Genomic DNA, 21,526 nt, shown 5'->3' on the forward strand with positions numbered 1-21,526 from the left:
TGCAAAGTTATCATATAATATACAAAGCATGTGACATTTTCCCCAATAGTGGTTATATATTTGGTCCAACTATTTAAATAGTTTAAAAATGCTGGTAACTTCTACTTGTAGGTAAGATGGTAACTTACCTACAAATTTGGTAACTTCTACTTGTAGGAAGATGGTGTAGGAGTATTTTTTCCCTATTATTTCCACTAACTACAACTATAGACTCTGGACATTATAATAAAACACAAGAAGAGTATGAAAAGTAGAGATAAGTTAGACTAGATATGGACATTGGGGTACAAGGAATGACACAGTCCTGAGTTCTCTGGATTTTCTTTATGCTTAATAAATCCCAGATTTAGAGCTGATTAACCCAGCAGCCTGGAAATGTCAACTGGCAGAGACATAAAAAAAAAAGCCACCCCAAAAGTTTTGTTCTCTCTAGTTAAAGGAATGAGAAAGGGGCAGCCTTAGCAAGACAGAGGACTTTAACAATAACCACTCTACTGCAGCCAAACACCACAGAAAACACTGGCCCTACCACTGCCCACACAAGCAAAAGCCAAGTAGGGAGCCTTAAACATGCACTTCATGAGGCCATAATGAAGAAGCCTAACCCCCTGCCTCCCAACCAAGGTATTGTCAGGGCAGCCAAGTAGAAGGCCAAGACTTTCACCATGTTGGCTAGTAACATGCCCTCACCTCTACTCTAGCAGTATCAGAGGAGCCTGAACTTTCACCCTCATTTGGCCGTAACAAGGATTCCCTTCCCTTGAGACTCAGTGAAGGCTGAGTAGGGAATCTGGACTTCTCTATCTATCTGGCAATAATAAGGAAGCAGCCACTACTCCCCAGAAAAAGAGAGAGGAAATAGTCGGTTTATATAACATCCAGAGTATTAGAACATAACGCCAAAATGTCCAGATTTTCTTTTTCTTTTTTTTTTAAATATCCAGGTTTTCACAGAAGACCATTTATTGTATTAAGAACTAGAAGATTAAGAAAAAAAAAAAAAGAAGAAGAACTAGAAGATTTAAGAAAATAGAAAAATATAATGAATAAATACCAAAATTGAGGTGACAGAGGTATCAGAATTACCTGACAAGGATTTTAAACTTATCATGATAAAAATGCAGAATGTTTTAATAAGCAATTGCAAACATATTTGGGACAAACAAAAAAAGTCTTGATAGAAAAAAATTTAAGGATGAAAAAAAAATTTAAGGATGGGTTTACTAGCAGAATAAAAGGGACATAAAGAATCAGTGAACTGGAAGAGAGAAATTTCCTAATCTGAACAATAGAGGGAAAACAGACTTTAAAAAAAAAAAAAAAGAAAGAAAGAAAGAAAAGAAAAGAAAGTGAAGAAAAGGTAGATCTCATGGACCTGTGGGACCTCAGCAAAAGATCTAACATTTGTATCACTGGAACCCAAGGAGACAGGAAAGAGACTGCAGCTGAAAATGTACTCAAAGAAATAATGGCTAAAAACACCAATTTGGAAAGAGAAACCACACAACCACAGATTCAAGAAGCTAAATAAACCACACAGAACATAAACCTGAAGAAATCCATGCCAAAATACATCATAGAAGAAGAAGGTAGCATATTTTTTTCAAGTGCCTAAAGAAAAGAACTGTCAACTCAGAATTCTATACCTAGCAAAAACAGAGGACAAATCAAGACAATCTCAGGTGAGGGGAAATTAAAGAGAATTTGTCACCAGCAGATCTACTCTAATAGAATGGCCAGAGGAAATTCATTAAGAAGAAAAACGATAAAAGAAAAGAAACCTGGTACATTAGAAAAGAAGAAAGAACACGGTAAGTAAAATACAGGTAAATACAATAAGCTTTCCTTTTCTTGAATTTCTACATTATGTCTGAAAGTCAAAGCAAAAATTATCAACACTGTCTGATGTGGTTTCAAATGTATGTAAAGGAATATTTAATAATAGTGAAAGGGAATATAAAGGAAGGGAAAAGAAATGTTGGGAAATATCAGGAAGGGAGACAGAACATAAAGACTCCTAACTCGGGGAAACGAACTAGGGGTGGTGGAAGGGGAGGAGGGCGGGTGTTGGAGGGGAATGGGTGACGGGCATTGAGGTGGATACTTGACGGGATGAGCACTGGGTGTTTTTCTGTATGTTGATAAATTGAACACCAATAAAAATTAATTTAAAAAAAAGGAATATTTAAGAAAATTATATACAGCACACCTGGGCATTTATCCTAGAGAAATGAAGACTTATGTTACAAAACCTGTACATGAATGTTTATAGCAGCCTTATTCATAATAGCTCAAACTGGAAACAATCCAGATGTTCTTTACTGAGTGAATGATTAAACCGTAGTACATCTGTGTTGTGGAACAGTACTCAGCAATAAAAAGGAACTACTGGTATATGAAATAATATGGATAAATTTCTAGAGAATGATGCTAACTAAAAAAAAAAAAAAAAAAAAGCCAACCCTCGGGATGCCTGAGGGGCTCAGCAATTGAGCACCTGCTTTTGGCCCAGGGCGTGATCGTGGAGTCCCTGGACTGAGTCCCACATCCGGCTCCCAGCAAGGAGCCTGCTTCTCTCTCTGCCTATGTCTCTGCCTCTCTCTCTCTCTCTCTCTCATGAATAAATAAATAAAATCTTAAAAAATGCCAACCTCAACAGGTTTTTACATAAATGATTTTATTTATGTAACATTCTTGAAATGATAGAATTATAGAAATGGGTAACAGATAAATGCTTGTTAGGAGTTAAGGAAGGGGTGGGAGAAATAGAAAATTGGGTATGGCTACAAAAGGAAAACTGAAAGGACCCCCCGTGGTGATGGAAATGTTCTGTATTTTTACTAAAGTCAATATTCTGGCTGTGATATTTTATTATAGTTTTGCAAGATATTACCATGGGGGGAAACTGCATAAAGGGTACACAGAATCTCTCTGTATTATTTATCACCACATATGAATCTACAATGATCTCAAATTAACAAAGCTTAATTAATAAATATAAATTCAGTGGGGGGCAGAGGGTGGGGGGCGCTCGGTGCTGGGGGGGCAAAGGGGGGACGCTAGGTGCTGGGGGGTGGGGGGCACTTGGGGCTGTGAGAGCCTTGGTCCTTCTGGGCCCCGGGGCCCTGCCCACCTGCCCGGGCTCCCTACCCCCGAAAAAAAGAAATATAAATTCAACACATATATGAAAAACAAGACTAATGCTTCTGATAAGCCAGAAAAAAATACTACAATAAACAATCCCCATAATATTATCATGTCTATTTCATCAGCAGTTTAATGGGACCAGTTATTTCCTATATCTATTATCTGCATGGTCTTCCTGTTAGACCTGTTACAAAGGTTTTTCACAACAAAACTCTTACGAGCTAACTCATGACAGTCTTCCTGATTTTATACTTCCACCAACAGGTTTTATAGGAATCTCATGAATGAAAAATGCCTATTTGTCTTTTTCTATACCAGTAGAGCGAAATGTAGCCTCTATAGCAGCACTTTTGGAGAGAAGGCAACACAGGTATTTGTAGCCCAATAAGTAAGAACAAGTAAAAGGAGAAGGCTTAGCCATTTTGACCCTCTTCTATCCCTGTACCTGCCACACACATTTAGACCAGCAATTCAAACACTAGTTTTTAAATTTTTAAAAATTTAATTATTTTAAATAAATACCTTTTTTAAAAAACCGTACTTCCTCCATTCAAATACTCTATAAAATCCTCACTTCCCCAGATGAATTTCTCCCCAGGGAAATGTTTTATTTCAGTAAAATATACTGATCATATCCTCCATGTAGAAAAAGAAGTAATATGAAGCTAACTAAAACCTTCAATGTAAAAATTTAAGAGTTTTAAGACAAATTAATTCAAATTAACCAAAGAACAATTTTGGTTCCAAATAATAAGACCTTCTGATCTATATTAAATCAGACTTTAATATACGAACAAGAATTCATACCCTTTATTTTCCTTCCAAAGAAGCAACCCATTACAAAAAGCTAAGCAAAGCTTAATTAGAAGCTTTAACTGTACTTTTCTTATTAGACAATTAAGGTACTGCGATCAAACAGAAAACATTGCTTTGATACATTTCTGACCAGGAACAGCAAAAATTAAAAATTTAGTAACAAGAATTAAATTTAAAGTTTAAATTAAATTTTAATAACATGGCTTTCTTTTGATTTGGACTCCTATTTAGAGCTACTTTCTATTATTAGGAAGTGATAATTTTCCATCTATAGTAGTAAAATATTCCTTTTAAAAACACTTATTTAAAGAGGTAAGTCAATTTAAGTAGTATTAAATAGTGTAAGTACACAGACATGGCCAAAATCTGAAAGTGATATATGCGAATGCCCGTATTTGGCTGACACTAGTGTATAGCATGGATAGCAAATATTAGCCTATGTTCTAGTTCTAGCTATCTTTGAACAAAGCAATGTTCCCTCATCTCTAAAAATGGTGGGACTAAAGTAGAATAAAGAGAATTTTGGAGCTGTAAGAAATATGAGACCATCTGGTTCTAACATAAGAATTTATAAGTAATATACATATAGGACTATAGATTTAGTCCCATTGCCTCTACAGCAAAAGAAACAATTTTTAGCTTTGAAAAGTAACTAGAGTAGGGGTAACATTTATCCACCATTCTATACTTCCTAGAGCCCTTGACCAAATTAGCCAAGAAAAACAACAGACTTCCAATTATACTTATTCTTACTCTGCTTATATCCCTCAGAAGGCCTGATTTGGGGATATTTTGTCAGTGATATCAAAGTTTCAATCACAGGAACACACTCAAACTTGGCTCCTATTTCTGTATCTAATAATCTGAAACCTATAATAAAATACTTTATTAGTACTGTTTATATACCTAAATGACCCAAGATAAACAGTTTCCTTAAATTCAAAATGGCATATAACCAATGATAATACAACTGGCATTCTTAAAGTATGAATAACATATGCTATGACAGCTACTTCTCCTGGAACATTTCAGTGCAATTCTAATATATGTTGATAGGTGACTGTTGCAAAGAAGTTGTTAGAATCTTTACATGTTCTGAAAAGCCATGATTTTCACAATGGTTTAGGATCTAACAATGCCAAGTTGCTAGACAGTGTTCTTGTACTCTGTGTATATTATCTAGATTTAAAATCTGAATATAGAATTCTTCAAAATTAATTCCTAAAGTCATTCCTAATTTCACTTGAGAATGTGAAATGGGTATCTATATAAAGTATACTCTAATGCCTCAATTACGGCTACACCAGGTGATGTTCAATTAAGTTAGTTGGTCTAACTGCATGTATTCGGTTCTATACCAATGTGATGATCTAAAAAAAAGAACATTAAATAGCACCATTAATTCTGAGACTGGAAAAAAATGACAAAAAATCTTGCTAAGATAATAAGGTTGTTTTCTATAATACCTATTATTTTAAAACTGCTTGATCCTTAGAAAGTAAACATGTTCTCATCGACAGGGACCTTCCCAAGTTAAACAAACTGTTTTAAAGAAACACATTCTAGAACAGTGTTATTTTCTGTGTAGGCTGGGAAAACATAAAAATCGAGCCATAATATATATGTTTCTTTGAAGGAGTCTCATTAATTTGATAAAACATTCTAATCATTTGTTGTTTAAAGGCCAGTGAAGTATAATTGTTTTCATATCAACTCTTCCCAAAGGAATGACAGTCTACAACATATAATTGTCAGTTTCACTTAAAGGAAAACTGGGAAATCAATCTTTGTTCAAATTGCTCCCTCAACATAACACATTTTATGATATTGCAAACAGCCTTTTGGGTACCACCTACTAAATACAAGTTCAAAATTCCTGCCCTGAAAAATAAAAAGAAGCAAAACAAATACTAAACAAAGAACAAAACCAATCTTACGTAGATATTTACCTAACCTTTTGAACACTTCTATTTTGGTGGGGAAGAGAGTAGGCATAAAGGGATGCTGAGAATAAAAAAAAAAAGGAAAATGTTTTAAAACATGAAATGCTTCTTTATGGTGAAAAATGGTGTGGATTGCATATATTATCTCTGATGAAACAGATTCCCATCTACACTAGAGTTCCCCTTTGGTTGATTTCAAAAGGATGACTCAAACAGAACTGTGTTGGTATATTTGTGGTGGAGCCATTTTATAAAACCAATTAAGCTGATGATTGAAGGGAGGTGAATTTATAGCAACTTTTTGATAAGAGGGAAAATCTAATCACCTTCTTCCTTCTTTCATAATCAGCAGGATTAATAAATAGCATTCTTCCATAAAAGGAAAGAAAGGATAGAAGAAACAATGGAGTCAACAGGAATATGAGGTTACTACTGCCCTTCAGTCACTTTAAGCTTTTTTATACAGGAATGGAGGAAGTGACATCCCTGCTCCCCTTCCCAACGTACAGGCACCCTCTGTGTGAACATTTGGTCTTCCCCAGAGGACAGCCAAATGACATGCTGATACTCTACCACTTAAGGGACACCGTATTTACATCCTGATTGGAAAACAGTTAAAATCTTTCACGTGGGCAGTATTTGTTTCTCTAAACTAGGGCTTCTCAGCTTTGGCACTACTGACATTTTGACATTGTGGGGTGGCTGGCCTGTTCACTGCAGGAGGTTCAGTATCACTCCTGGCCTTTACACCCCTTAGATGCCAGGAGCATCCTTAGTTGTCATGATAAAAAATGTCACCTTCCCACCCTTCACCCTATAGAGAACCACTCTTCTAACCTCAAATTGAGGATGACAGTTTGTTTTTAGGAGGGGAATTTCCTCTATTTTTGGCATAGTGCTTGGCACATAGTAAGATATTTAATAAATGTTTGCTTTCTTATGTCACCATATTACTGTCTTAAACGGTTATTACTAAGCCTTATGTTGTTAGTAAAGGCAGTAGCTTAGAAGGTAGCAGTAGTTTCAGTATTTTGTTAGAATTGGTAAAGGTGGTTGGAAATGAAAACTGAAGAACTATCATCTTACCTTGATAGTGATGATTAATATTTCTGTGCACTTAAAATATTTTAATATTGTAGCAATGTCTCTTAAGTGGTTGAAAGAACCCTTTTCTTCAACTGGAGCTGGGGTGGCCACAGAAATAATCTTATAGGCCTCTACTGGGTAGTCTGACTTTAGAGAAGGGCTAATCTGTGAAGGCCAGATAAGCAAATATCTTCTTGACCTAGGGGACTCAAATCTAGAGAAATTAAAAGTAAGCTTTGGAAAGCATAGGGGAATCTTTTTAAATCAAAAAGGGTGTCAACTTGAATCAACCTTGGATTAAAGTCTATCTTGCACAGAATGTTAATTAGCAAAGAGCTTTCACATAAGATTATTTTATTTGACCCTCACAATAGCCCTGTGAATTAGATAGGAAAGTCTTATTAACTCCATTTTCCAGATAAGAGAACTGAGTGTGTTAGTCAGAAAGGCCACTGACTGGGTTCAAGGCCAAACAGGTAATATCTGGCAAAGCCAGAACTGAAACCCATATATTAATTCAACATATATTAACTCATTTAATTTCTATCAGAACTATATCAAGTATATTTATCCTCACTTTTATAAATGGAGACACTATGGCTCCTAGAAGTTAAGCAGTCTGGGTTTTCTGATACCATCAATAAAATCCCACACAAGACAGGGTGGAGCTATTTCCTAAATAAGAATAAGCGGCCCTACTATGGGCCCATTTAGGAAGGAAACTAGAAAGTATATCTGGGTAAAATAAACTGAACAAGTTACACTCCAGTATAGACTAGTAAAAACTATGCAACTATGACTAGTGTTTTTGGAGACTGTTTGAAACTGTCACTTCCTCACTCTTCACTATATTTGTCAATCCTGTTTCCTGGTAGCAACCAACAATAAAAACTTCAGTAAATGAAGTGGACTTTGCATGGTTGTTTAAAAAATAGAATGGGAGAAAGGAGCCCAAGGTGAAAAGCAGGGTATTACACTAAGGCAAATTCCTGATACCGTTGGAAAGAAAAACACATATTAGAAGTGAGTGAAGACAGCTTATGGACAGAAGCTTTCATGCACTCCCTAAAAAGTAATAACCAAGAAAAAAACTGTAGGGCAGTATTCCTGATTGGCTGACTTCAAATGATCACTTAATTCCCTACACCTAGAAATGTATTTTAAAAGACACAAAACAAATAAGCCTTCAAACATTTTTATTGTCTTGGCCCATACTTGGCCTGTGTGCAACCCTTTCAGATTACCAAAGTTCCTAAAATGAGAGTATGCTTCTCAGAAAACAAGACCAGAAATCCCCTTAGGTTTAACCACTAAAATCCCAAACAAAAGTCTGCAGAAAGCAGCAAATTCAGTGGGATTTGACAGCCATTTGGAACAAAAACACTGGATAAAAGTATATTCATGGAAAATTCTATCATTTTCTAAAGTCAGCACCCAACACTGGCAGTCAACTCATGCTTATGCTACCTTTTTTTTTCATAGTGGCTAACACATACTGGGTTCTGTCTCTGTGCCAAGCACTGTTCTAAGCACTTTACATGTATTAACTGATTTAATCCTCAGAACCACCTTATGGGGTAGGAACTATTACAACTCTTACTTTATAGATAAGAAAGCTAAATTACAACTCAAACTAGCTAGCTCGCTGGAACTGCTGAAATAGCTGAGTTTAAAAGGACATTGTAAGGGGGGAGTACAGAGGAGAGAACTAAGGTGGTAAACCAAATTAAACAACAAACAAAAAAATTTCCCCAACTATTCCTACTATAAAATATTAAAGAGAGTTTACATGCTACATGTTACATGCTATATTTTCCTAATGGGCATAAACTAATACTGACTAGCCATTTAAATTTTCTCAGTAATTCAATGAATTTTTTAAGGCTGAATTTAGAAGTCCCTCGGATAAAATTTAAACACAGAAAAAATGAATAAAATGGTTTCTTTTCCAACCACTTTAAATGTATACTATGAGATTAAAACATGGAACTCTGAGTCTATGGTCATGTTTTTATATTCCAGGAGTAAACCATATTAATCTTATGTAGGTTATGGGCCCTTCCAAAAAAAGAGTATTATGTAATAATTATTTACAACAGTTAAATTACTCCCAGAAAGAGAATATTTCTCTAGTCCTTATTTTTATTGAAACAGTGACCAAGCTATATGAATTTTTAAAAAGGCAACAGGGGCATCTGGGTGGCTGTGGCTGAGTCTGTTCAGCGGCAAGATTTAAAGTTGGCCTCCTTTCAGCCTTCCCACAACCTAAAGGTACAATATTTCTATGTTGTGCTGGTCCTACCAAGTCAACATGCCTCCCAGGCCTCCTGTCCTTTCTTTGATGGGAAACTGCCCATCCACATAGCCCCCATGGTCATGAAGGTTGTTACTACAAGCGTGGCCACTCAACAAACTGATACCAGAACCAAAGTGATTCATTCCCCACACCGATCAGAATTTTGGAGAACTGTTTCACGGATTTTTCTTTAAAAGAAAAACAAGTTATGACAGAGAAGGACAATTTTACTATTAATATCATTAAGTTGCTTTATTAGAAAACACCCTGTATAAGCAATAATACCATAGCTTCTGAATTAATGTATTTATATTTATTTTTCTTTATAAAGTCAGGGTTATAATAGTGTCTACCTCATTTGGTTGTTCTGAAGATTAAGTCAGTTAATACATGTGAATTCAGTTAATATATGTACATTTACATGAAATTGAAATCTCTACAGTGTTTGAATTTGAGTTCTGTCCACCTACACACATGAAACCTCATCTTAAATAGTTTATGAAAAGGAATAGAAGGAGAGCTAGGAGGAAGAAGAGTTAGGAAAAAGCCAGCATCAAACTGTAATTCCGCTATATTTCATTCAAACAAAATCTTGAAAAGCTCAAAAGTCAAGGACTTTCCTGAATTATTCACTAAATTATTTCATTATGATAGTGTTTTCTTCAGAGTAGATGAGACATTATGAAAGTCTAAGCTGTGGCCACCTAGGACGAAGCCGGAGAATTCTGGCCCTTGATAGTCATGAGGGCTACATTTAAGGCTCTTCATGAATTCTCAAATCTGTAAAACTTAGCCTGTAGCACATGATTTTCTCTACTACCTATAAAATGGTGACAATATTTTCCACACTTCATAGAATTTGTCACCAGGGCTGAATGAGAACAAAGCTGCTTTAAGATTTGGATGTTGGGCCATCTGCTTGGTTCACTATGTACGTAAGTAAAAGACTTTGGGGTCTCTTAAAATTACTCAAACTGTGAGGTTTTATATCAGGGATTTTCAAGGACCTAATGTAATGTAAAATTTTTTTTAAAAAGGCACTTGCTAAATACCCAGTATGTATTTAGTTAGGCATAAAGCAGGTCTAATACTTAATACTGTTCCATCACTTTAGATTTATTCTCTCAGAGACTCATCTTTATTTCTTAGTATCTAAACAAATGTTTATGATCTATTCTTTGTAGATAACTAGAACTTTCATGATGTCAAAGTTTTCTACTACTTGTTATATGTAACATGCCCTGAAATACAATCAAGGCCTCAAAAACTATTGCAATTAGTTTCAAGGTTGAATGTTGTATAAATGTTTGATTTTCAATAGGGGAAAAACAGTATACCTAAGTCAAGTCAGATGTAGTATATGTAGTCCCTGCTCTTATAGGGAAGTTAACTTTAAGTCTTTTATAGTTTCATAATTCCATTATAAATTCTATTAAAAAGGAATGGAAAAAGGAAAATGTAGTTGAAAATTCAAATTACAAATGAATCTCCAATACTGTTTCTAACAGTGAGGTCAGCTACTTATAGAAAGAGGCCATTATTAAAAGGTGACAATTATTATTAATCTCACTAACAAAACTTTCATCTTATGAGGATTTTAGTTTTCTCTTTGGTTCATGAAAAGTCCTCAAAAGTAACAGCTGATCTTTCTTTGACCAAATCATAATGTTTTCCCCATAAATTTTTATAGCAGTAATTTAGAGACGTTGTGTGTGGGAGGCTAAGAACATCTATTTTTTAGCAGAGTGAATATTTTAAATCACTCAGTGTGATATTCCTACTTAACCCTTTTCATTAGGAAAATGATACATATATATAGCTCAGGTATTCTTACAAATTTCCTCTATCTAATTATTGCTATATTATCACATTACAAATATCCCAATTATGCAAAATTACTATGATCAATTTATCCTCCTAATTAGCAACTTTTCTCTTGTTTCTTCCATTTTATACATGTGAGTACAAAATGAGCAAGTACTTCCCCTTCACAAACAGATCAGAAAATTTGACACACATTATTGGGCAACATGTTAGTATTCTAGCAAACATTCCGTTTTTAATAAATTTCCTATAAAAAGAAAAGTAAATAATAATTTTATATTATCATATATATTTTAGAAAAGAAAACTGGGAACTTATGATTGTTCATTTTATAGTAGAAAAAGTCTCCTCTCATCAAACATCAGATAAAAAAATTATTAAACCTCTTCCCATCCTATCAGAGGAAGAAGAACAGAACATTCAGGGTAGGAACATTACTTAAAATCCGTATAAAGCAAGACTCAGAATTAAAAAAAAACTTGGTAATTTTTCCCTACCTTGTGAAAATGTCTACATAGTAAATTATAGTTATCTCAAAGGCCTAGATCTCTAAGAGGACCTCAAGAAGAGATTTATGGTCAAAAACTAAGATTCTGAATAAGCTGTCAATGGCTAACCAAAGTACAATGACAGCACTATCATTTTGGCTTCCAAACAATTTTCTTCAGAAAGCAACACCATTCACAAATTTAATAATTCAAAAGAAAACAAAGGACAACATTAAGTTCTAAAGGATGTAAAAGAAAAACACTACATATTTTAGCTTGGATTAGAAAAATATTACATATGAAGAATTCTCATGTTTCTGTTGGCCAACAATCAACAGGCAATAAACACCTGTAGATATTTTTCTTTAAGAGTGATGGAGGTGAGATTAACAGTGTAAAGCCTCCTTAAAACCACAAAAACCTTGAAGCTAGAGATTTATTCAACCCTTTCCCTAAGACAGATGGAAATGTAATTTCATACATAACAACTTCTAAAGCTGAACGTGAAAAAATTAAACACAAGCAATCTGATGATGATTCAAATCGTTCCACTTACAACCTGAACCACTGACAATGTGACACTTAAAAGTAAGCTACAGAATACCTACCTCTTTATTCCATTGCTATCAGCATAAGCTAGATAAACAATCTTCTCACCAGCAGATAAAATCCAGACAGTATTAAAGCATCTCCCAATTACACTTGCAATCACACACTGATAGCTGTCTGCTCTGTGTTCTTTCACTTAAGCACCTCATAATGTGTGTGGGTGGGCCTGTGTTACGCAAAATAGGTAAACACTATATAATTCTAAATTCTATTGGCTCAAGGGAGAACTCCCTTCTCCCTTACGTCCTCCCTAAGGAAGCCCGTAACCCAAAAGGGAAGAAACGGAAGTAAGAGGGAAGCACAGAACAGTTTTTAACACAGGCTTGATTTCAAGTTATGGAATAAGGTACCTGAAAAGGCAGTATTCTATTTCATAAAAGGCTGACTGTAACTATATAAATGCTCTAGAAATGTCAGAGGTATAACTAAAACACTGAACTACGTACTCTATTTTTAACAGATTAAAATAATGTTAAGAAACGTTCCATTGAAAAAAAAAAACAACCCAGAAGAATCAATCCAATCCACCTAGAAAGAAATAGTGTTCATTTAGCATTATCTAATGAATCAGACTTTTTTGGTCTTGCTACAAAACACATTATCCCAGGCATAAGAATAGGTAAACATTCCATCACATGACTGATCATGATTTTTTATTTCTAGCTTTGTATTTTAAAATAAATTAAGATTCGTTTGGTGCTCATGAACATGGAGAATTGATAGCAATACCCAGCAGTGAGTTGGGATTATTTAAGGTTCATCAAATAGTTACTGAATGCACCCTACTTACCACTTCAGCTGTTCTTGTAAACTTCATTTGAAGAGTTAACTTCCTGCTACTCCAAATTCCCCCATTCTTCTTCTTAAGAAATGTGTTTTCTTAAGGTGAAGGGTTGTGCATGGAACTCACCTATTCCTTTACACAGTCAAAGGTGAACCTGCTTTGTGCTTAATTACATTTAAGTTTTTTTTTTTAAGCATGCTAATTAAGTCACAAGGGTAAGGGCTGGTTCATACCTGTTCAATGAGCTCCATATGCAAACCATCTGTACTCTCTACCCATTAAACTCTTGCCCAACTCCAGTCTAGGGGTTAATATTCCCTTATACAAAATGCTTTTGGCTGGCCTAGGTCTAGTAACACTTTGTCACCTAACACCCTGGGACAAAATACACCCCCCTCCCCATGTTATAGCTGCAAGTTTACTTCTGTTGCTTCCCAGCATCCCATATCTGTGTCGTATCCCCTGAAGCTGTTCTTCAGTAAATCTGCATAATGTTTCTTTGGCCCTTTCTGCTGGCAGCAGGCCCACTTGGTTACTCTGAAGTAAATTTGCTCCGGTATTCTGCTTTCGTCTAACGAAAATGCGTTTCCAGTTCAGGAAACACATCTGTAAAAATGACCTCGGCATATTCTAAGATTTTGCTATTTGGTGATCCTGCCTTGTCATGTGATTCTAGGCTGATGAAACTGCTTAAGAAGCCGGACATGACAGATCCAATACTCATGTAGTTGTGGCTGTGCCTTAAACTTGAGCCTACAACAAAACCTGAGGACCTGCCAATCTTTAGATCTACATTCCAACTCCCTTAATTTTGGAAGTGTGTTTTTTGTTCAACAACTAAGGTAACTGAGATATCAACAGCTCACATGCTATCATCATGAACTATCTTAATGATTAAATGTCAAGCATTGAGCATAAAAGTTCCTTATGTAGCTCAAGCTTTGTGTTTATACCAAATAGTCTCCTGAGGGAATACGGTTTTCTTAAAAAACTCTAAGAAAACATTAAAGACAAAACCTCCATATTTTCTACATTATTATGGCGAGTTATTTTTATAATGAGACAAAGAACCCATATTCATAAGGGAGAGAAGGGCTAGAATTAAATCTCCAAGTTCTTTCCCAGTCTGAATTCTTTTTTCTTTTCTATTTATTAAAGTCTTGTTTATTTAAATGATCTCTACACCCACTGTGGGGCTTGAACTCACGACTCCAAGATCAAGAGTTGGATGCTCTACTGACTGAGCCAGCCAGGTGCCCCTACTTTTTGCTTTTCACATGTACTTTATTTATAATAATGTCTGCTTATAATATCATGTAGACCAATCAAGTAAGAAAACAAAACTTTAAGCACTTTTCTTGGCTGGTGGGAATCAAAGTTCCCAAATGTTGGCAAATGGACCTGAATTTCAGTGACCTTCCGCCTACTCTTCTTCCATATTTAGCTTGGCTTACAGGTAGGTGTCTTAAACTTCCTCGTCTCTTATCTATAGTGTCTGAACTTCTAGTAAATATCCCAATTGAGCTTCGGGACCAATGATAAACTTTTAGTCCCCTGAAAACTTCTAAGAATCATTCTAGAAAAAGACTAAACCAAACAAAGTATACTTACCCCACACTTTCTAGGCCTTCTCAGAAGTTTCTTTTCTTATGGTCCTATTTTTCTTATTAGTTGTAGTCTAGGTTTTGATTTCACCTTTGGACACAACTAACCTCTGAGAGCGTGCTTCTTCTCTAATCTCTGAAAACTTCCACGGATGTAATCAAGGACTCATTCCTCACAGTCCCTTTACCTCTAGCCACACCCACAGCAGGTGTGTTATTTCATCCTTTAGTTCTGCCTCACTGGTGATACATAGGTCATGTTCTTCTAATATATATGCAAGCTCATACAGATAGCATTGGCTATAATGTCTTTACTGAGTATCTACATGTTCCTGGTTTTTTACTTGCCAAATCCATCCATCTCCAATCCTTTTGGAAAAAGGAATACTGGGGCCTAAGATTTTTTCAACAAGGGTGGAGAAGGAAGAAAGAAGAAGGGGGTGGGGGAAGGGACAAAGGGGTGGGGGGTGAAGTAAAAGAAAGTCACTGGTATTAATGCAACATATAATCACATTCTAAAGCTGGAAAGAGACTTAAAGAATATCCTTCCTATTCAACTTGCACAATTTTCCTTTCAATACCCTCATTTTACAGATGAGAAAAAACTATATCCAGAGAGGATAGGTTATTTGATGAAGTTGTAGGGCTAAATAGTGGAGCTAGCTAGCAGATCTTGTGACTTCTGTTAGTCTGTTCCATAGTTTTGGAGGCAAAGCCACAAGCACTAAAGAACAGAACTGTCAGCCAACAAATAACTCATACCTTGTACTGTGCAAGTATTATCATAGGAGATAGCCAAGTATTCACCTTTAGCTCCATTATTTGCTGTGTTGGTTGTTATAATTTATATCATAAAGAGAAAGCTGAAAATTAGATAAATAAAAGTTTGATGACAGGCATACCATGGAGATTTGTTTCTCTTTGCTCACCAGAGGAGCTATGTCTCACTGAACTGTCTTGTTCACTCTCCCACTGTGTGGGCTTTTGCTAACCTGGAAGTCTCCTTAAACGAACCAAAGAAACCTAGATGTCAAAAGTACTGCCATAGATAACCCACAGAATGGGAAAAGTATTTGCAAATCACTTATATGATACAGTTATATCTATATGCAGATATATAAAGAACTCTTGCAATTAAATGATAAAAATATAAACCCAATAAAAAATCGGTAAAGGATCTAAATAGACATTTCTCTAAAAAAGAGATTTACAAGTGAGCATTAAGTTCATGAAAAAATACCCCACTCACTAGCCGTTAGGGAAACGTAAATCAGAACTACAATGATGGATGCGTGGGTGGCTCAGTGGTTGAGTGTCTGCCTTCAGCTCACGGTGATCCTGGAGTCCTGGGATCAAGTTCCACATCAGGCTCCCCAGACCCTGCTTCTCCCTCTGCCCATGTCTTTGCCTCTGTCTCTCTCACAAATAAATAAAATCTTAAAACACACACACACAATAAAATACCACTTCACGGCCACTAGGATTACCAGAGTCAAAGACAGATAACAAATGTTGGCAAGGATGTGGAAAAGTTGGAATCCTTGATCACTGCTGGTAGAAAGGTAAAATGGTGCAGTTGTCATTTTGGAAAACAGTCTGGCAGTTCCTTAAAAGATTAAACATAAATTTATCATATGACCCAGGAATTCTACTCTAGTTATGTATCCAAGAGAAATGATAACATATGTCCACACATAGACTTGTACATGAATGTTCATAGCAGCATTATCATACAGTCAGAAAGTTGAACAACCCAAATGTCATCCATCAATTGATGAACAAACAAAATGTGGTATGTCCATACACAGGATATTTGGCAATAAAACAGGATAAAGATCTGTTAAAATCAAACACAAATGGTGACCAGACTTGAAAACTCCCTGAGCAGTCATATAAGCCAAGTTTAATTTAGCTTATTATGCAAGGTAAGTGAAGTTACCTTGACCTGGGTCACTTCTAAAAATCATAAGCAAAATTGTTCCTCCAAATTGATAAGGGGTGACCAATAACCAATTCTCTTTCCTTTAAGAAAATTCCAATATTGCAAGTAATCACCGTAAAGAATAAACATTCATGCCTTCACACTATCTAAGCAACTTTATATGCTTCTGAGCTTTATATACCTCTGAGCCTCCTTCCAAGTTTTGATTTGAGTGCTCCTCATCTGCAAACTGTCTTGTTGGTGTGTACTCAATATATTTCTACTAATTTCTACTTAAGTGACTGATTTTACTTTTTTGTTTAATGAACCTTTGACAGTACTGATACATGTTATAACATGGATGAACCTTGAAAACATCATGTTCAATAAAAGAAGCCACTCACAAAGGACTACATATTATATGATTCCATTTATATGAAATTTCCAGAATAGGCAAATCCAGGGGCAGAAAGGAAGATAGGTAGTTGACTAGGGTGAGGGTAGGGAATTGGAGTTTGAGGAGTGATGGCTAAAGGCTATGGGGTGTCTTTTTCAGCTGATAAAAATGTTCTAAAATTGATTGTGATGATGGCTGCACAACTCTTGTGACTATAAAAAGTAGTGAGGTATATACACTTTAAAGTATGGTATATAAATTGTATCTCAATAAAGTTATGAGAAATAATGAAGAAACAAAATACCACATTAAAAAAAAACCCTGCCATAAACTAGAAATTACTGAATATTGGAGTACGTCTGGAATTCAAATATTCATCTTTTGAAGGATATAAGATCAGAAGAACTTATGCAACTTTAGAACTTGCAGAAATTAAATTCTATTTTAACTCCAATTACTTGTTGAACCAGAGAAATTGAGGGAAGTAATCATTTGAACATTCTACAAGTTTTCACAAACCAAGCTTAAGATTTTCCCAAACCAAATCTTTCTGTACTAGAAATCACAAAATTCACAATTAGGTTTGGAACTTCTAATCTCATATTGTTTCAATCTAGCTTTAACTGCACACATGAATTTTTTGGTTTATGTTTTGCTGACATTTTACATCACCTTCAATGAAGGCAAATGAGCACGGTGTTTCCTCCAACACCAATCAATTAATCAATTCTCTGACATCAACTGGGTGCCCAACAATTTAATTCAATTGACACTACCTATTTGGGGTTAACTCAGATCCCAGAAGTTAAAGGTCCCAAAAGACCATCCCACTTCTAATGCCAGTAGCAAATCCCAGGCTATCTCTACTTCTAATAGGCTATAAACTGGGGGTTTCCATGCCCCACTCCACATGTTCCATAATTTACTAATATGACTCACACAACTCATGAATACACTTCACATGTTACATTTACCAGTTTATTATAAATGGAAATATTAGCTACAAATATTAGCTTATAGTCCTATTTGGTTAAATAGCTAAAAATAGTTTAAAAACTATCATTTCTAGGTTACCAGATGATGGTATCTCTACACAACAAGATTATAAAGAGCTACCCCACTTCCAACATTCTAGATTGGTTATTTTCCATTAAATGCTTATTAATGACTTTTTTCTACTAACAACAGCAATTGTAGGCTTCCCTTGCAGCTTAATTAACTTAGATGTTTGAGTAGTTTTCAAACTGGGGGCTGTGATTCCCCTTCATTTCTTTTTTAAGTAGGCTCCATGTCCAGTGTGGAGCCCAATGCAGGGCTTGAACTCAAGACTGAGATTAAGACCTGAGTGGAGATCAAGAGTTGGGACACTTAAACACAGAGCCACTAGGGTTCCCCCTCTTTACTTTGAATTTGGTGCATCTTAGAATAACTAGTAATGCAATTACTAATCTAACAAATTATCAGTGAGCATTCACTATAATGCCAAAAGCTATGGAAGTATTCAAACCAATGCAAAAGGTGTAATTCTCTACACTACCACTTATTTCCCTATTGTTAGGGAAAAAAAGGTATAAATCAATCAGCCCAGCTGTAATCAGCATAGGACAGGTACTACATTAAAGTAAAAGACTATAGGTACGATAAGACCTCAAAGAAAAGTATTACCACTTTAGTAAAGGAGTATCCAGAGAAATCTTCATAGGACGGTGTATTTGAGCTGGGCCTTATGAGACAGACTAGATTTTGATAAGCAGAGAAATGGCAGTTCAGGTGGAAGAAACAGATGCATCAAGACAAAAAAAAAAAAAACAACAACAAACAAACAAGGAGTAAAAACTATATTGTGTGCTCAAAAAAGGGTAAGTAAGTAGATTCCCTGGAGTGAAGGGACCAGGTAGGAGACCAATAAACAGTAAGTCTGTGGAAATCAAGGAGCCTCTGTAAGCTCAGTCACTCCTGGCAAGCACTGAATAAATGTCTAATAACTCAATGAGATACAGCTCAAAGGCAAAGAAATGCCACATATAGTGGGCCTTAAGGGTCAGGATCAAGGGAATGAACTTTATTCTGGAGTTTAACCTTTAAACAAGGTTTCAGAGAGAGGAAGAAAACAAACGTGTTATCTACTGGGTAGCAGGTATTAAGAACTTCAAATATGTTAAACTCAAACTCTGCAACTGTCTTATAACAGATGAGGAAAACAGGCTCAATAATTTGCTCAAGGTCATTGAAACTGAGTGGTAAAAGTTGTGATCTGAACTTAAGCCCCTGTCCTTTCCACCATTCTACACAGCAAAGGTCAATCAATCAAACCATGGCCAGAAGTTGTCTGCCAAAAAAATCTATAATAAAAATAATGTATTATGTCAAATTTATATTTTTAGTCTGGACTATCACCACAATATGGAAAAATGGGTTTTTGCCAAATTTGGGTGGAATTTTGGGTACTGTGACCCAAAATTTAAGCTGCAGTAGCACACATTAAATTCACTTTGGGGATTCTTAAAGAGTCATCTCAAAGAGTCATCTTTCAGAATAGAGTAAACCAATATAAGAAGTTAATCTGAATACGGAGAGGGAAATATATGCCATATGCATTAAGACAAAAATGGGTGAAGTAAGCTATGGAAAGCCTCAAAGGCACAGGTACCATGGCCCTTTTTTTTCTAGTTACTGATTCTCCTCACATGTCTTGCTAATTTTTTACTATTTAGGAAAATCTATATTGATGAATATAGGGGCTTGTGTGGGATCCCTCAGCATTCGTGTACTGTTGTGTATTGTTCAACTTCTTCCAGGGAGAAGGCTGTTTTCCTAAGGAAGGTTACCAACCAGAGGGATGGGTTTATATCTATTTTTTCTCAGAGTAAATGGATCAAGAACAAGCCAGTAATGTTGCTCCTTGAATGAGATGAGTTACCTAGATGCTTCTGCAATGCAAATACATAAAAAGACTAAGAGGTATATGCAAGTAGAAGATGCTCATGAAACTATCTGAAACCACCCAGATCGAAACTGCTCACATAAAACCTCTGTTTGATGTTGGACATGGTCTTCATACTTTTAAGTGCTCAGCACCAGGACAAATTAGACTAAGTCTGAATTTACTTAAAGGAATTTCTCGAGAAGCTAGGTGGGGTAGGCTGGAAGAAAACCAAAGAAATCACTCACCAATTAGGACATTTAGTATTTGTATATCAAAAAACAAAACTTCTTTTTTTAATTTATTTATTTATGATAGTCACAGAGAGAGAGAGAGAGAGAGAGAGAGAGAGAGAGAGGCAGAGACACAGGCAGAGGGAGTAGCAGGCTCCATGCACCGGGAGCCCGTCGTGGGATTCGATCCCGGGTCTCTAGGATCGCGCCCTGGGCCAAAGGCAGGCGCCAAACCGCTGCGCCACCCAGGGAACCCAAAACAAAACTTCTTTTTAAAAAATTCAGTTCAGTGCAATTACTGATTCCCCTTTACAGCCTCATCATAGAGAAAATCTCTGTATTTTTTCAACAATGGACAGACTACCAAGACCAGAAAAAATATTCTCTTAAGACATATTAATTTGCAAAAGCCAAAGTTGTTAATAACCCTTTTGCTGATGCTTATTAAACAAAACAACACAACGTAGAATGAAAGCATAAAACCCATCAAACTCCATGCCAGTAAGGATGATCTGAAAAATTTTCAGAGGCATGATTCTGTATACACTTGTTGGGAGACTATGCTTTAGTAGGTTACAGCATCACAGCAATATTTACTAAGTAATGTTCAGTGAGTCAGTTTTTTTTTTAAGATTTTATTTATTTATTAATGAGAGACAGAGAGACAGAGAGAGAGAGAGAGGGGGAGAGAGAGGGAGAGAGACAGGGAGAGGGAGAAGCAGGCTCCACATGCAGGGAGCCGGACATGGGACCCGATTCTGGTTCTCCAGGATCACGCCCTGGACTGAAGGCGGCGCTAAACCACTAAGCCACCCGGGCTGCCCAGTGAGTCAGTTTTTTAACATCGGTGAATATGGCTTCAATTGACAGGTGGATGTCTCTGAAACTTTGCGATGCTAAAAATATACTCATTTAATGCTCTTTTAACTGTTTTTCTCAAATTCTATTTCCAATGAGCCCCTGACTGCAACAACTGCAATTGTGCTAATCACAGTTCTATTCCTTGTCAAAGGATTATTGTACCTGAAATTGGAACTAATCTGGAAAATCTAGGCTTTTGCCACAGTTAACATTTGAAAGTCAGAATTTAGCTTCCCTCTAACTACATCTGTTAGGACTGACCGCTAGGTAGGAGTAGATCCTTTTTCCAGAAAAGTTCTCCACCTTAGTTGACTGCCTTTTTTCCATCAGTTATCTCATATAAAAAGAGACTCTTCCCACTCATATTATTTAGAAACTATATTCTATATTCTAGGTACCTGAAAAGATGGTATGCTCTTAAACTGAGTTCCCTTTTAAGTAATTTCAGCTCAAGCTAAGGTTGAGCAGACGAAAAAAATATCAACCCGTTTTCTTCACTCAAAACTGAGAACCTATTTGTACCAAAATTGAGATAGAAAAGTGGGTGTGTGGGGAGGGGAGGAGCATAGTTTTAAAGCCCAGAAAGATAACACT

General features: G+C 36.0%; 1 pseudogene; it reads right to left on the reverse strand.

Annotated features, from left to right (window-relative positions):
- Positions 1 to 21,526, reverse strand: part of LOC121491225 — a 52,107-nt pseudogene that overhangs the window by 8,863 nt on the left and 21,718 nt on the right.

This window comes from Vulpes lagopus, chromosome 5 (genome assembly GCF_018345385.1).
Source record: "Vulpes lagopus strain Blue_001 chromosome 5, ASM1834538v1, whole genome shotgun sequence".
In the NCBI taxonomy this organism is placed as follows: Eukaryota; Metazoa; Chordata; class Mammalia; order Carnivora; family Canidae; genus Vulpes; species Vulpes lagopus.